General features: G+C 42.2%; 1 protein-coding gene across 2 annotated transcripts in view; it reads right to left on the bottom strand.

Moving 5' to 3' along the window:
* Positions 1-15,555, bottom strand: part of kank2 (KN motif and ankyrin repeat domains 2) — a 54,504-nt gene extending 38,949 nt beyond the window's left edge. The window contains exon 1 of one of the 2 annotated variants that reach the window (XM_041235710.1): positions 15,456-15,555. The gene's annotated coding sequence lies outside the window, so the exon portion shown is untranslated. The remainder of the gene's footprint in view (positions 1-15,455) is intronic. The other variant, XM_041235712.1, reaches the window with a different exon arrangement.
* Between the last annotated feature and the right edge of the window lie 781 nt (positions 15,556-16,336).

Here is a 16,336-nt window from a genome sequence, read left to right on the forward strand (position 1 = left end):
GTGAGGGAGGGAGCAGTTCAGTCTCCATGCCTCAAGCCTGCCCTGGACTGGAGGGAGAACCCTTTCTCTTAGGGGGTGAGGGAGGGAACAATTCAGTCTCCATGCCTCAAGCCTGCCCTGGACTGGAGGGAGAACCCTTTCTCTTAGGGGGTGAGGGAGGGAGCAGTTCAGTCTCCATGCCTCAAGCCTTCCCTGGACTGGAGGGAGAACCCTTTCTCTTAGGGAGTGAGGGGGGGAGCAATTCAGTCTCCATGCCTCAAGCCTGCCCTGGACTAGAGGGAGCAACCTTTCTCTTAGGGGGTGAGGGAGGGAGCAGTTCAGTCTCCATGCCTCAAGCCTGCCCTGGACTGGAGGGAGAACCCTTTCTCTTAGGGGGTGAGGGAGGGAGCAGTTCAGTCTCTATGCCTCTAACCTTTTCCGCTGGGGGTGGCGAGAGGGCAGTTTTTGAGTCTCTGAATGCCCAAGTACAAACGGGTGTCCACGCTACTCAGCAGAGGATTTAATCAGACACAAAAAAAAAAAAAATCGAAGAAGCACAAGACTTTGCCAAAGCGCATTTCCCATGGGTCTAGTATGTGCTTATCGCAGTTTTCTCTTTTGCAAACTGCCTAGTACAGAAAACAAGGCAGCAGCTCTTCAGTTCCGGGGCAAGCCTTGTATTTTAAGACTCTGGTTTGCACTTTCTCACAGCGCTCTTTGTTTATCTGTAGCTGGCACGCTCCACACAACAGCATCTGGGATATTGTTTTCCACCGACGCTAGCTATAAACAGCAGACCCTGAGAACCAAAGCTGCAGCAGAGACGATGGGACGGATTCAATTAGAACGAGACTTCTTCCGAAAGCTTGACGATAGGCTTTCGCCAACAGTCTCCGTTAATTACTGTTGCTGCTGTTGCCCCTGACATCTGAGTATTGTTCTTTCTCAAACACTGATCAAGCTGATTTTGATCATTCGTTGTGGTTTAAATCATACTGTTCAGAGCATTCACAAAACTTTCAAAGAATAAAGTCAGATTTTTTTTTTTGCCGAAGTCTCTAGATGTTCCACAAGGGTCCATTGTTGGACGTCTTATTTTTATTGATGACATACAAAGTGTTTGAAAAACAGGCTTTGTTCACATGTATGCAGATGACAGTGTGGTTTCTTATAGCTCTGATAATACTGATGACTCAGTTACAGGTTTTATTACAAATGTGTATTCAATGGAAAATCCATACAGTCTACAATCAGCTTGTTTACAAAGGCGTCCCAAGAGGGAGGGCAGGAGCAAGTTAATGCTGCACGCAGGACAAGCGAACAGCAAGCGCACAGTTTCACGATCCATGTGTCACTGACATCACATCACGAGCAATCACAACGCTGCTTCAAATGATCAATCAGCAATCTCTTAAAATGAGAAAGCAAATCTGTGGATCTGGCTACTTTATTCCAGTCTGAGGGGGGGGGCAGCATAAACTTCACTTGCAATAGTACTTCTCACTGTTGGTATTTTGAATTGTTTAAACTGCTGGGAAAAAAAAGGAGATGGTTCCAGTGGAAACTCTATTATCTATGTCAAAGATATTAGATAAATAAAAAGCCGAAAGCCCATGGCAGAATTCCTTTCCATCTGCTGTTCAATGTACTCTTAAAAGCACAGACTAGGACAATAGGATACTCCCGTTAACGTTAGCTAATCCAGGGATGGAAGGAAGACTCCCATTGCATAGCAGTGTCACCCGTTCTAGGTTTTACCTCGATTAGCTCGCAGACTGCTGTGCAATGGGAGTCTTATTGCTAGCCCTGTGGCTCTTGTATAACACTGATCTGAATTGATTTTGATGGTAAAGACACTGCTTGTAAGTTTAGCTGCCTGTTAGTGCTGTCTGACCCAGATACGCATGCACATAATACAATACACAAAGCCTGATGCTTTTAGTAATGCTTGCTGTGGTTTATTTATTTGCATTTGGGGGCACTGAAAGGCAGTGCGGCTTAACACAAGGGCATCTTGTATTGAACTGTAATAGTGTTGTTTTCTGAGGTTATACCACAGTTTGTATGTGTAATTTAAGCGTGCTGGTTTGTGTTCACCTGATTGTGCTTCTGGCAGCCCTTTCTGACACAGGAATTTCTAACGAGACGTAAACAAGCATTCATTTTTATTACCAGGTCTATTAAAACAGATATCTGTGAACGGGATCGGAGCTGTCCAGTCGAGAAATATTTCTTTCTGACAGGCGTGACTGGGAGGGAGGGTGGGGTTAGGGAAGCTGTGGAAACCCCAGCCTCCCCTCCCCACCCCACCCCACCCCCTCTCCGAAATTGATTAAACACTGCTGACATTCTTTAACATTTTCTGTGGCGCTGCCTGGAGTCGAATCTCCGAGTTGGAGCTGTGGAGCCCAGTGTTCAGTGATTTACGCAGGGAGAGACGTGCGCTGTGTGTCTGTGTACATGCAAAGAGACTCCACTTCTAAGACTACAACTTTACACTATCAATCAAAAAGAAATGCTATTTGTTTTAGGATTTGGGGGTGAATTTAGGCTCTTGGCAGGCAAAAACACTGTGGGTCTACTTGCAGCAGTTAGAAGTTAAAATTAATCATTAACACAAGCTTTATAGCACTGGAAACTAATCTAGACCCTTAACTATCATGCACACCCCCTCCCTTGTAAAAGTTGACCAGGATATTTTTTTCATTTCCCCCCCGTGCTTTTCCCGTGGTTATACTATGCATTCACCATAGTTTTACTTGGTTTGCCATGTTTACTAATATGCAGTATTATTACTATTCTATACAATGCTTTACCATGCTTTCACTGTGCTTTATTACACTTCCCTGTGCTTTTACCATGGGAAACTTTTATCAGAGCTGCTAGGATGAGATGTTTTGAAAATGCACAACAGTGCTCTTTGCCTTTGGTGTGATCAGCATGGACAGTGTGTTCAGTGCACAGTATCACAAGACACAACTGACGCGTAACACCATGAGCTAGATTCAGTGAATTTCACAACTTGTGATGCAGTACAGTGCATCTCAACCGTTACAATTGGACAAGCTGTTTTCAACATCCAGTTAAAATCCCAGCAAGAGAAAAGTTAACCCTCTCCTATACTTTATAGAGTAAGTAGCAATCTAGCGCTACACGTCCCCACGTGTGGCTACAACTGTTTAAATAACGCACCTGTAATTTCTCTTTTCATTGTTAAAATCCTGACAACGTTTTACACTTACAATTTTAAAGTCTGCTTCAAAAAGCTCTTTTCAAAATGTCCGCTCTAGTGCACCAACAGCGTAAGGATTAATGCCAACATTCTCAAACAGGAAACACAGCGATAACGATCCATGATGTGGTACGGAACAGAAAAACAAACCTCTTGTTATTTATTTATTTATTTTTAAATCCTGCAGTGACTTAGAAGACAGATCTCAAAGCCCAGTGCACCAGAGCGGACATTTTGAAAAGAGCTTTTGAAACAGACTTTAAAATTGTATTGCATTTTGAGCTCTGAAACAGACTTCAAAGTTCTAAGTGTAAAAAGCTGTCAGGATGTTAACAAATCAAAAGAAAAATGCCAGGTGTGTTATTTAAACAGCTGTAGCTACAAGTGGGGATGTGGAACACTAGATTTTTTTGGAACCCAGCTATTAACTCTTTAAGCTCTTTACAAAAACCAGGACCAGAGGACACTGTTGGAAACGTTGTGATTTTTTTATTTTAGTACATGAGAGTAGCCATTATTTACTTCATGCTAATATCATGCCAAGATAAAATGAGAGAATAGAAGCGGGGACCAACCAAGTAATATAACAGCCATCAGCCCTATTTTGCAATGCCTTTGAACATGCTTTACCACACTGCTCTGTGCTTTACCGTTCTTACCCTTTACCCTGCAGAAACTTTCAGAAGGGTTACTTTTCTGCTTTGCTACGCTTTGCTAATCCCTGCAATCTTTAAGTGCTTGGCAACGCAGGGGATATGTACTGAAGCTCAGCCTCTTTTTCCCTTGTGGAATTGAAAAGGGGGTTATCGAGATTTAAAGAAGAGCGCAGTTTATGGATGTTTCTTGGCTTTGCTGTTGCAATGCTTTTCCTTTTCCATAAACGAGTGACGTGATGCCACTCCCGGTGCTGCTTCCGAGACCCCGTGACTAGTCTGACTGGGTGACTCACTCCGATGTGTGTTTGTGGTTCACCCTGGGCAGAGATAATGGAATCGGCATGTCTCAGAGATTCCAACAGCATGGGCCACTGTTTATAGCAACTGCTAGGGAGAGTTTACACAACAGGATTAGTGGGGCGGGGAGACTGACTGTTACAAAGGAGACTGCTATCCACTGACATGTATATCTGTCTATGTCCATACCAGACTGCTGGAGTGCCTCGGTTACAGGGGTGAAGTTTGGTCAGTACTGTAGCGGTACCGTTACTGTACTGCTTGATATTATCAGCTCCCTTCATATACTATCATCCCAAATCATCAATCGTGATTAGATCACAAACGTCATTTACAGGGGAATTGTGACAACAATGTCTCACCCACAAGCACAAGGAGGTTAAGTGACTTGCTCAGGGTCACACAGTGAGTCAATGGCTGAGTTGGGATTTGAACCGGGGACTTCCTGGTTAAAAGCCTGTTTCTTTAACCACTGGACCACACAGCCTCCTAGATCTATGCCTAGATCTATACCATTTCTGAAAGAACAGTGTAATTATGCTTATCACTTAACAATACATACAGATGATTGCCTTACTGTCGCACTACCTGTGACACTGCCTTTGCAGAACATGGAGGTCTCTCCTAATGTATTTAATAACTATATTCTATAGCGATGGCCAAAAGTTTTGCATCACCCTCTAGAATGAACTCATTTCGCTTCATAAAGTCAAATTGAAACCGGCTGCATAATGTTACGTTAACATATTGAATTACACACTGCTTTGTAGTTCTCCCTATACTTAACGAAGTGACAAAAATATGACATTTTGAAATCTAACATGAAATGCTTTAATTACACAATGTCAAATAAGATATCTAAATTATGCTCAGACAGTTGTTTAAAAAAAAATTCTCCAATCCTAAAATTCAAGGTGGTGAAAAACATTTGGCCATAGCTGTATATAAAATGAGGTATCTATGTGTACATAACATGTGTAGAACTCTGCAGTGTGACGCATGTTGTTTTTCTGTTTGGTTTCATCGATGACATCACTCACACATGGCACCAATTAGCTCCCTCTCGCCAGTATCTGCCACACATCTGAGAGGTGGTGAGATGCAGGCTGGCTGGAAACTCCTTAAGCAGCGCAGGAAAACAGCGAATGAAGCAGCCAAGGAAAGAACAGACAAGCAGGGAGGCAAGCTCACATTTCATTTAAACCCTAAAAGGCAGCTCCGGCCACTTTTTTTTTTTCCAGCGATTTTTCTAGGGCCAGCTTTATCCAGAGCAAAAATTCAAATGTGGTGTAGTTAAGGCGAGTCCATCCAGGCAGCCTCAGCGTTTTGCTTTTGAATCCCCAAGCCCTTGTGATCTTTATTAGGTTGGCAGGCACTACAGATTGTGTTTTGTATTATTATCTGACGATCTTTATGCATGTTGATTGTGCTCCAGTGCTATAAGCAAGATCAAAGCAGAAGCAAGAAATACAAAATACTATAAATGGTTACCACGATCCAGTAAAACATACCATACAGAATGCCAGTGCAACACCTCAGTAATCAGAACCACTACCAAAAGCTCTTATCGTCTTCGATGGCAGTGCAGGGCAGCTGGCTATGCTTATAAAAGTTCCCCATAGTAAAAGCATAGCAAAGTGTAATGAAGCACAGCGACAGCATGGTAAAGTATCGGTAAGCATTGTAAAAAAAAAACAGAGAGGTATGGTAAAGCATGTTAATAAACATGGCAAACCAGGGTAAACTGTGGTGAATGCATAGTACAAGAATGGGAAAAGCAGGGTAAAACTGCTCAAATACAGTGCAAAAATATGGCAGCACAAAAGCAGCTAGAGTGGCATGAGGTACCAGAGTGGCACCAATACATGAAACAATAAGTAGCGAGGACGTATGTAAGCAATCTAACTCACACGACTCCCATCTCCTGCACAACTGTCTGTAGAGGGTAGGGGTTAGGTGGTAGGTGGGCTAGGGGTAGAGGGGTGCCAGATGAACCGAGCTGTTGACAGAAGACAGCTAGTGAACGCAGACTGGCTAATTTAATTGTGCAGCATCTGAACACATCCCTCGACTCCCAATCAATCAAAACCCTTATTTATCCAGATGAGTCAATTGAGAACAAATTCTCATTTCCAATGACGACCTGGCAAGAGGCTGACACAACCACTGCGAACAACATCAAACACAATAGATAAGGAGTAAAAAACACATAACCAATCATAAAACTCAGCAGCAACTTAGATACAGAAGCCAGTCAGCAACGAGTCGACCCTACGGCTAAAAGCAGCCTCAGATACGAACTGTTCTAATTTGAACCTTTGTTGAAATTCATTCCAGTCGTTGGCTGCTGCAAACTGAAATGAGCGCCGACCAAAAACTGTTGCTCCCCTGCACGGGAAGAAGCAGCTTAATAAAATGACTGGATCTTAAGTCGCGGAAAATGCAGAAAAAACTATGCAAGTAAGCAATGAAAGAGAATAAGATCGCTGAAAGGACAGTCAGCACCATCTTTAGGCATAAATACCGAATTGAAAGAGTTGGAACACATTAAACCATTTTGCTTAACTGCTTTACCATTGCCAAAGACAAGCACATCAAATGCAGCTGTCGGACTCCGTGTGTGGTTTATACAGCAGTACCCTTATAATACATGTTTACCACAGTCATTTTGCAGCTAAGGAACCATGCATTTTACCATAGTCTGCAATAACATGTTGCACCGCTCTGTTCTATACAATGCTTAAATGTTTTCTTGTGCTTAATCACATTCTGCTTTTACTATGGGACACTATGTGCACAGTGTATGGCTGATTGCTGGATGCGTGCATCTTATATACAAGTAAATGGAGATCTGCTTTGAAGGGGTGGTACTGCAAACCAGAGGGGATTTACTGGAAAGATCTAGTTAGCTCTGTGTAGTTTAATAAAAAGCTGGTCGTCAGACTGTCTCCAGAGTGAAAGGGAAAGATAGTGGTACTTAAACAGAGCTGGGAGTTTAGCGCTTTATTCTCTTTGGTTTTTAACCAGGCTTATTTTCCTGTGCTTTACTGTACTTCTCTCCATTTCTTTTCCCCTGCGCTCCTCACTGCTTTGACGTGCTTTGTTCTGCATTTTCCACGGTTTACATAAAGCCGCTCAAAATCCAGCCAATTTGGGGTTAAAGGAAAAGGCCTTGCTCTCAGAGGTCCCCGCGGATCCCAAAAAAAAAAACTTCTGGCACTTCCTGTCGGCCCACCCTCCTCCCGAGAGCAAGCGAGAGAAAAAGAGAGCAAAAAAAAAATCACATGAAGCCTGGAAGAAAAACAACTTTCTGACCCCAGCCTGGGAGAAGCAGCAGCAGCCATTTCAGCCGAGCAAAAGATTTTCAACATTCCCAGCTCCGCGTCTATTACAAGTACAGCAGCTTTTTATTTACATCCTTGCAAATTAATCCTTAGAAAAGTTTACCATGGTAATTCAAACCTGTCATTTTGCCCATGCTTGACCTGTGGACCACGCAGTTCTGCATGGGCCCAGCCAGCCACAGGGAGCGCTGGTGTGCAGTGAGCCAAGGACCTCCAAGCCAACCTAACCCCTACCCTGCCCGGACAGCGCTTGGCCAATCATGCACTGCCCGCGGGAACTCCAGTCCACGGTTGGCAGTGGCATAGCTTGGATTCGAACTGGCGATCTCGACTATGGGGCGCAGCCTGTACTCCGAGCAGAGTGCCTTTACTGGATGCGCCACTTGGAAGCCCGATTTTGCAATCCTTTATTACACTTTGATATGCATTTACTGTGCAAAACTTCTACATGGAAATTGCTTATGAGAACTCACCCCATGTACAGTAGCAGTAATGATCAATAATGCAGTTACCCCCACATATCATTGCTCTCAATATGAAGAGATTTATTTACAAATTAAAAGTGATGCTCTTCTGATTAAATAAATGTAACCAAATGTAATCACAACTGGACAATAGCCAATAATTTAAGTGCAGCACAAAACCAGGGCACACAGTTGGAAGGTAGAGATACTTCTTTGCACAGGGGAAGTGGTGAGGGGATGGAATGGGTTACCAAGCCATGCTGTTGAGGCAGAAGAATCCTGAAGACGCGACTTGATAAAGTTTTGAGATCGACCAGCACTGATAAACCAACCGTTCGCACATTTTATTGCATACAGTCGTGTGCATATTTATTAGATCAAGATTCGTCATTTATCTCCTTTATATACCCGCCTGCATGAAAACCTCTGGGTGCGAGAACATAAATTTCTGCTCCGTAATTGGTGATAAAGAAACAATAGGCACTCATGGGTGAAAATGTTAGACAACTTTGTGTTTCAATTAGGCATCTTAAACTTCTAAAAAGTCTCATGCATTTTACCACGTGTGGCTGTGTTCCTTTTCTCTTGCTATTCTTACTATAATCGCAGGTGTGGTCTGTTAAAGTCATCAATTGAATCTGACAATTGCTAACTTGCCTATTTTGTCAATTTTCCAAGATTTTCAGTTCCAGCAGTTTGATTTCCTATGCACAACAAGTCATAACTACAGGAGCAAGGGGGTGTTGAAATAAGTGTGCGCACTGGTGAATGTGAAAGTGTAAATGTGCACAGGGAAGCAAAGGCAGCTGGAAGGGAGAGTGGAATCTGAGAGTGAGCTTCCTGTTTTATATACTCTGTTTCTATCAGCTATGGGTTGTATCCTGTCTGCTGATTTAAAATGTCATATATTTCATTACAAACGCGTCCGGGTGAAGATGCAGCACTCCTGGATCAAAAGCTCTCGATACATTTTGTTATTATTATTATTTGTTTAAAGTTCTGACACCTGCTTACATGATCTCTGCACTTTTCAAGTAGTCCAGCAGACGGTGTAAGCCAGTTGCATAGACGACAACAGCAACTGGAGCTAAAGATTGAGTGAAGGGAGCTTTAAATGGTCTGGTTCCCTCGGCTGCACAGTAAAGAGTTTCTATTCTAATAGATGCTCTCGAAATGCAAGTCGAATTGTGTGATGCCAGAGAGCACAGTGGACAAAAAGTACCTGAAAATAGTTTGGGATTTCTTGCATCCCCGGGTTCCAGTATATTAGAGGAAGCCATTCAGCCCATCTAAGCTGGTCCAGTTCCTAGTAGCTGATTGTCCTCAAAAACTGTCAAGTACCATCTTAAAGGACCTCAGTGAGTCAGCATCAACAACTTGGCTAGGTAACCCATTCCATTTGCATTTATTTGACAGGGACATCATACAGATTATGACATGTTACTAGCTGCATTGCACCCAGATTTAGCTATGAGTTCATTTTCGTTGGCATACCCTCACTGTGTGAAGAAGTGTCTCCTACCCTCTGTCATAACCCTGTCTCCACTTTGTCTCCAAGTGTTCTGGTTTCTGTGCTGCATTTAATGGTTAGGGTTAACTTTGTCTTTAAAATCGTAAAGGAGAGTTGCCAATCAAGTCCTCCCTAATTCTTCTTTGTACTTGCTAAAAGAGTCAGGTCCCTCAGCCTATACCCTGTAAGTGATTCATCTGGGTGTTCTTCACATCACAAGACTATAGATCATGCAAAGGAAGTATCGTCATTCACGTCTACAGCTACAGCCAAAAGTTTTGCATCGCCTAGAATTTTAGGATTGAGACATCACTAAAAAACTACTGTATATGAACATAATTCAGATCTTTTATTTAGCATCCTGTAATCAAAGAAACTAAAAAATGATATTGCAAAAAAGTCTACCGGAAGCCATAACAGTAGTACAGTATTTCATGTTAGATTTTGAAATTGTTGTCAGTTTTTCGTGAAATATATGGAAAACTACAAAGCGGTACGTAATTCAATATGTCCACGTAACATCATTCAGCTGGTTTCATTCGACTTTATGTGTTATAGGACGATGCAAAACGTTTGGCTATAGCTGTACACACTGAACAGTTTCACATCTAAAAGAAACGTAACACAGCATTTGTGTTGAATCTATAGTACCCGCTCTCCAGCTGGCTCATTCCGTGCCAGTGTTGCAGGCCTGTAGTGCCGCTCTGCTCACAGCTCGCATGGAAAGTGAGCATGACCTCCCTTTGACCTTTCCATTTCAGTCACTTTCTATTTCCTCGCCAGTCTGACTCGCTAACCTGCATTCAAAATCCTGCCGAGTTCATTAAGACGCTGTTGAGAGTGACAAGACTCCAGACACAAAGTGACAGGCCAAGGCTCCACAGCCCTTGACCTGCAGACAAGAAAAAACAAATCAAAACAGCAGCATGCTGCTGAGAACGAATCTGAATGCACACTGACAGGTGCGCTGGGGGGGGGGGGGGGGGGGGGGGCTTGTGTCCCACACTGCAGCAACCACCTGGGACTCACGTGGAAGAATGAGGCAGATTCTATTTTAAAATGGTTTCGTATAGCCCCTCCTTGGTGCTGGCCCTGTACGCAGCTATTAGCAATGAATATTTTAACGCAGTAGTCAATCCAAATCTCAGTGAGCTTCCATGAATTGAACTGAACCTGAGACGTAAAACTGAGTCCTATTGTAGGTCACTTTGCATAAACATGCCTTGGTGCTCCAGTGGTTCAAGAAAAGGGCTTGATACCAGGAGGTCCCCCGGTTCAAATCCAGGCTCAGCCACTGACTCACTGTGTGTGACCCTGAGCAAGTCACTCAACCTTCTTGTGTGCCCTCCTTCGGATGAGACATAAAACCGAGGTCCTATTGGAAATGACTCTGCAGCATCAGTTCCTGATACATAGTTCACCTGCTAGTCTCTAAATTGTTTTGGATAAAAGCATCTGCAAAATGACTAATTATTATTATTATTATTATTATTATTATTATTATTATTATTATTATTATTAATACTACTAGAAATAATAATAATCATCATGACATTGAAAATAATACAGTGCAGTAAATAATCTGTTATCAAGGTTAATTGGAAAATTGTTTAGTTAATACAAGAAAAATACAGCCCCTGTACCTTCAAACCCTGCCTATAGAAAGTACATTCTGTGCAGTATGTAGTTTAGTATTCAGAATTAGTTGTTTAGTCTGCTGTAATGATACAGAAATATTATTAAGCGGTTTCAAAAGAGTGTGTAACATAACGTTTAAAAGCACAGGGTGCATGTATTTAGGAGTTAACTGTCTCTGAATGAATGCAATCCAAGACAGAGTCAAGGTTTTTATAAGAGGAAGGGAGGTGGCTGTCTCAGAATATATTTAACATGTCTATGTACTGTGTGCATAATTGTTCCACATTAGGCTTCCTATCTCTGTATGTATTATATAACCCATATATGTTTTTTTTGCTGTTGCTGTGGACCCTCTGTGACGTGTCGAGTTACCGCAGGATAACAGAACTGGAATCCCATTGAAAGTGAAGGGCTGAGGTTACCCTCTTCTCATCCTTACAGTTCAATACAATCCGTCCAGTATCTGGAAAGGACAACTGTCAACAGAGAACTCCTTTCTCCACAACTTCAAATGCTTGCCTTGAGGTCGAAACCTACGAGAAACCGAAGCGGAGCAGACAAACGTTCCAACTCGTGCCTTCAGCAGAGTTTCTGATCGGTTTCGCCTGCTTGCTGAGGCAGCGTGCATAGGAGGAAACAAGCCCTGAGCCGAATAAAACACACTGAAATAGCTTCTCCCTGTTCCCCCGGATAATATACGATGTATTAGAGGAAGATTTTCCACTCAAGACAGCCACAGCGCATTCCTGAACCCCACAGTGGCAATGCCTTTTAAACAACCATTGATTAGCCCTGCATTTCACAGGGTCAGCCAGCACTGTCGTCCGAAATCTACCGGAACGCCACTAAAGTATCAATTCTCTTACACAAGAATTCATACTGTACCAATTGCCACTTTATTTCTAAACCAAACTTCTAATAGCGCCTATAATAGGTAATGCCGTTGTCACATTTCTACAAGTATTTCCACAAAAGTGTCTTTCTCCATCTTTTCTCAATGCTTTACTTTGTGTGTCAGCGGCAGAAAGATGGTGTTTGAGCTGCCTGTAGAAATTAGTACCGGACTGGGGTGTGTTCCAGTTCGACTAGATCACTGTCAGCCAGACCGAGGATGATAATAATAATAATAATAATAATAATAATAATAATAATAATAGTGATATTGTATTATATTTTACTGTCCACTCTAATTGTGAGACATGGGTAGTTTTTAAAGGTTCAGCTTTTTTATCAAATGCATTTTCCAAAAGTATTCTTTATAAGTTAATACATTGTGTGTAGCCAGGCCTGTTGTTTTGAGTGCGGTTTGATTATAAATCAAAGTGCTCAACTCAGGAACTACTATTAAACATAAAAAGGCTTCTTGTTTTTTACACGTTAGAATTGATATCTACTGTATAGACAGGTAAGATACACTGGAGTCACAGTAATTGGGTGTTTTTCTCACAAGCCATGTATACAAAGCGGGGTTTTTATCAGACTGTTCCTGCCTTCCTGTTAAACAAACCATGCAAATTAGAAAAACTTGGAAGAAATATTCAGACTTCTTGAGTTGTAACCAACTGCTGTATCTGTGACCAGACAGTCTGGAGGTTTCCCCCTTTCTCCCTGCGTGTATCTCTGTCTGCTTTTATATCAATAGACAATGTCAGCACCGTATTCCAGACATTTTGTAATTACCAGTGTCTCACGCCACCGCTGCTTTCCTTTCCCTCCGGTGGAGATGTTCATCCTTCCAAGTTTTCTGTCACACGTGAAGCAGTAAAATAAGTTAAATAGAAGAAGATCTACTTAATCGGACACGTACATCTGAAGTGTGAAATGTGCTGGGCGAAATCCTTCAGCTCCAAATGCGCGATAACCATGCCTTGAAAAACAGTGCAAGCGATGCACGCCCGTCTAACCGGCAATCACACGGTACACCCCGGTGCAACAGCAATTACCGCACCCAGCCGCACTGTGTTTAAGTGGTGTCGGGTGGGGCTCAAACAGCTGATACAAAGTGAAAATAAACAATCTACAGCCAAAAACTGACTTGCAAGAAAGTTAGGCTTCTGTGTTATTTATTTAAATTTTTTATTTTATAAAGTTCCCACTTTAATTTGCACAGAACTATTCGGTGTGGCAGGCTTTGCCGTCATTGTTGCTGTGCCGCTGTGAACACCTGTGCCAGCAATGGTGGGAGAATGGAGGCGGGCAGACTTCGCTGTTTTAATTGAAGTGGAGGGACGAAACACAGACATTTTTTTTTTTTCATTTTTCATAAAAGAAACGCGGGGGAGGGGGTTACACAGAGCCGCGGTCGATCGGATTACACCGAGCAGCGACTCTCAAGCGCGCATCCGCTAGTCTCGCTGCAACAGCCGCAGAGCTCTGGGCTCAGATTCCTAATATAATGGGTCATTATTTGTAGGGGGGTGGGCAAGATCTACATATATATTCACAGTCTAGTCAGAAGCATACTTTTCTTTGCAGTAAATCGCCCCCATTCAGAACAGTTCATCTGAAATTCCGTGCTTGCACATTGCAATAGAATATAGACCATTCAGCTGCACTGCATTCCAGACAGCCTGTGCTATGCATTTATAATACCAACAATATCTTGGAGCTAATATAGAAATGCTAAACATTCATTTGCTGTCTAATTCCAGATTTAAACCAGCGCTCTTCTTCTAAATGAAACTCCACAAGAAGAACATTCCAGCACCATCGCATTCCTGACTCCCAGCCGGGAATGCGAATCTAAAAGCAACATTCCAGGACGCGCTTTTAATTTACTCGTGTTCTGCGGTAAGGAACTTCAATAATGCTTTGTTGTCGCATCCTGTTGCGTTCAGAAAAAAAGGCGTACACTAGTTTTAATGCTGACAGGAAAATGCTGAATGCTAAAAAATACATCTGGATGACAATACGATAATAATAAGAATACGAATATTAATAATAACTGCATAATATCGAGGTACTTAACTGTAATACAGTTAAACATTTTGCAAATAAACTCTTCATTTCTGTATGGTAACGTAATTGTGTGCGCCTACCACGCCACATGTCAATTGCCATTTAAAGGGGACGGGGCGTCTATCATTGCCTCCCAAATTATTGGTGTCAGGCTTAATGTTTTCATAGCTTGTGACTAACTGCACCCATGAATCACGAATCTCACGTCACAGCGGGGCAGTGAATGAAAAGGCAAACGGAGTTAATGACAAACACATGTTAGTTGATAGAGAGGGAGAGGGGGCGAGGGAGGGACCCCCTACACCCTCTACTCAACAGCAAGCGGTAAAGCTGTACAGTCGCAAGTTGCGCTGTGTTATGAAAACGCCTTTTTTTTTATATATCTCTCCCTCTCTTGCTCTTTCTTTCTCTGTGAAGAAACAAAAGTATCTAGTTTCAGCCCATGCTATTAATGTGCTTGACGCGCAGGCAGACCGGTCCGCTGTGTGGAAATGCAGTACGGCTGTATGTTTATTACGAGGCTATCAGAAGGACATGCGTGTCACATTAACAATATAAATACACAGCTAGGCAGCGGTGGAAAAGTTTTGTAACTCTCAGTATCCCCATTGCTTGCAACTTTTTTTCAGAAAAGTGAATTCAAACACGAATAAAAGCGAATTAGACCAACAAGCAAAGAATTAATAATATATCAAACGTAATAATGAAAGACTTAAACAGAAAATACAAACTTTATTTAAAATGAAGACTTAACATCACTGCTGCGATTTCCTCAACTAATAATAATAATAATAATAATAATAATAATAATAATAATAATAATAATAATACAAAGTGTAGTCCTATACTGTATGAAATCTAAACAGGAAAGCAACAAGAAATAAAAACGCACGATTAAGAACCCGATTATCAACTCGACAAAACCGTCAGACAAAACACGCATTTTTAAAAATGATTAATGAATATACAGTACAAACAAAATGGACATTTACAATCATTTTAACCCGAACGTGTGTTTTGTAAAGTAGTCCAAGAAACCAGAATAATACAAAAACAAAATGATTCATGTTAGCATGAAATGATGACGGGTATACTGTATATATTAATAGAATGATTAAGTGTGTAAATATTATCTACACTCCATATTCAGAGGAAGACTGAAAACTAGGGACGCGCTTCCCAAACTTTGAGAGCCGCCTTTAAAAACAAATCCATATCGTTATAATGCATCAGTTAGACCACTGCTCTGTATATATAGCTGAGAACAGGACAGTAAGCGAGCATGCATCGATAAAAGCAATGCAAGTCGAGATCTGCGCATTGTCTTTCACGTCTGATTGTTTGACAGAGGTCTGTGAAACGGTAAGTTTCGCTTACCTTCGTTCTTGCTGTCCAGACAGTCAGACCCTTCACCGCCCTGCCTCCGCTTCAAGCCCGACCCGCACTGACAGGGGGCTCCGGATCACTCCCAGACCCGACAGAGCCCGGTCGCCTCCCATTGCCTGCTTCTTAAAAGGGCAACGCCAGCTCCACTACAACTCCGGAGAGGAGCAAGCGCGCAAAAAACAGACGGGAGTTTAAAGACGCGCTAGTCAATGAAACATTCAGAAGAATGATTTCTCACAAAATTGCGCCCTTTGTTCAGCATCCTTTTGATTAATTTGATTCATGTATTCATGCATATAATTGTATTTTTTTTCTAACATCAAACTTATTTTATTTTTTTGGTCAATTTTACATACTACATACATGTGAATGCGTGTGTGTGCGTGTGTGTGTGTGTGTGTGTGTGTGTGCGTGCGTGTTGATATTTGTCAGTGTGCTTTATGTCTTTAAAGAAAATTTCGACTGGTCAGCCCACGTAGAAGGGGTAAAAATTCGGGTTAAAAATTGGTGCATAGTGTCAAATGTCCTTATTCGGTCCCATTGCATCTGTATATATTCATTTCAGACATGTGTAAAGCGGAGAGGTGCAGGGTGGGGTGCATGGTGGCGCAGTTCAGCTACTACTTTATCTACATTGTGCCCTGAATTAAATCAAAGCGCATACTAACACTAACCTGCGCACGGCTTTCAACCGCTACACGTTGTTTCTTTCTGCTTGAGGCGTATCGATAAAAAGAACGTCAAAATGGCTAACAAGTCGTTCATTCTGGTGCAGACGCGCTGCCCGGGTTACATGTGCTTACAACTGCGACTGCTTCCAATCACAATGGCAGCCAGTCCTTCCTCTGTGAGTCCCAGGCTGGTTATACGCG

This window comes from Polyodon spathula, chromosome 38, assembly GCF_017654505.1.
Source record: "Polyodon spathula isolate WHYD16114869_AA chromosome 38, ASM1765450v1, whole genome shotgun sequence".
Taxonomy (NCBI): Eukaryota; Metazoa; Chordata; class Actinopteri; order Acipenseriformes; family Polyodontidae; genus Polyodon; species Polyodon spathula.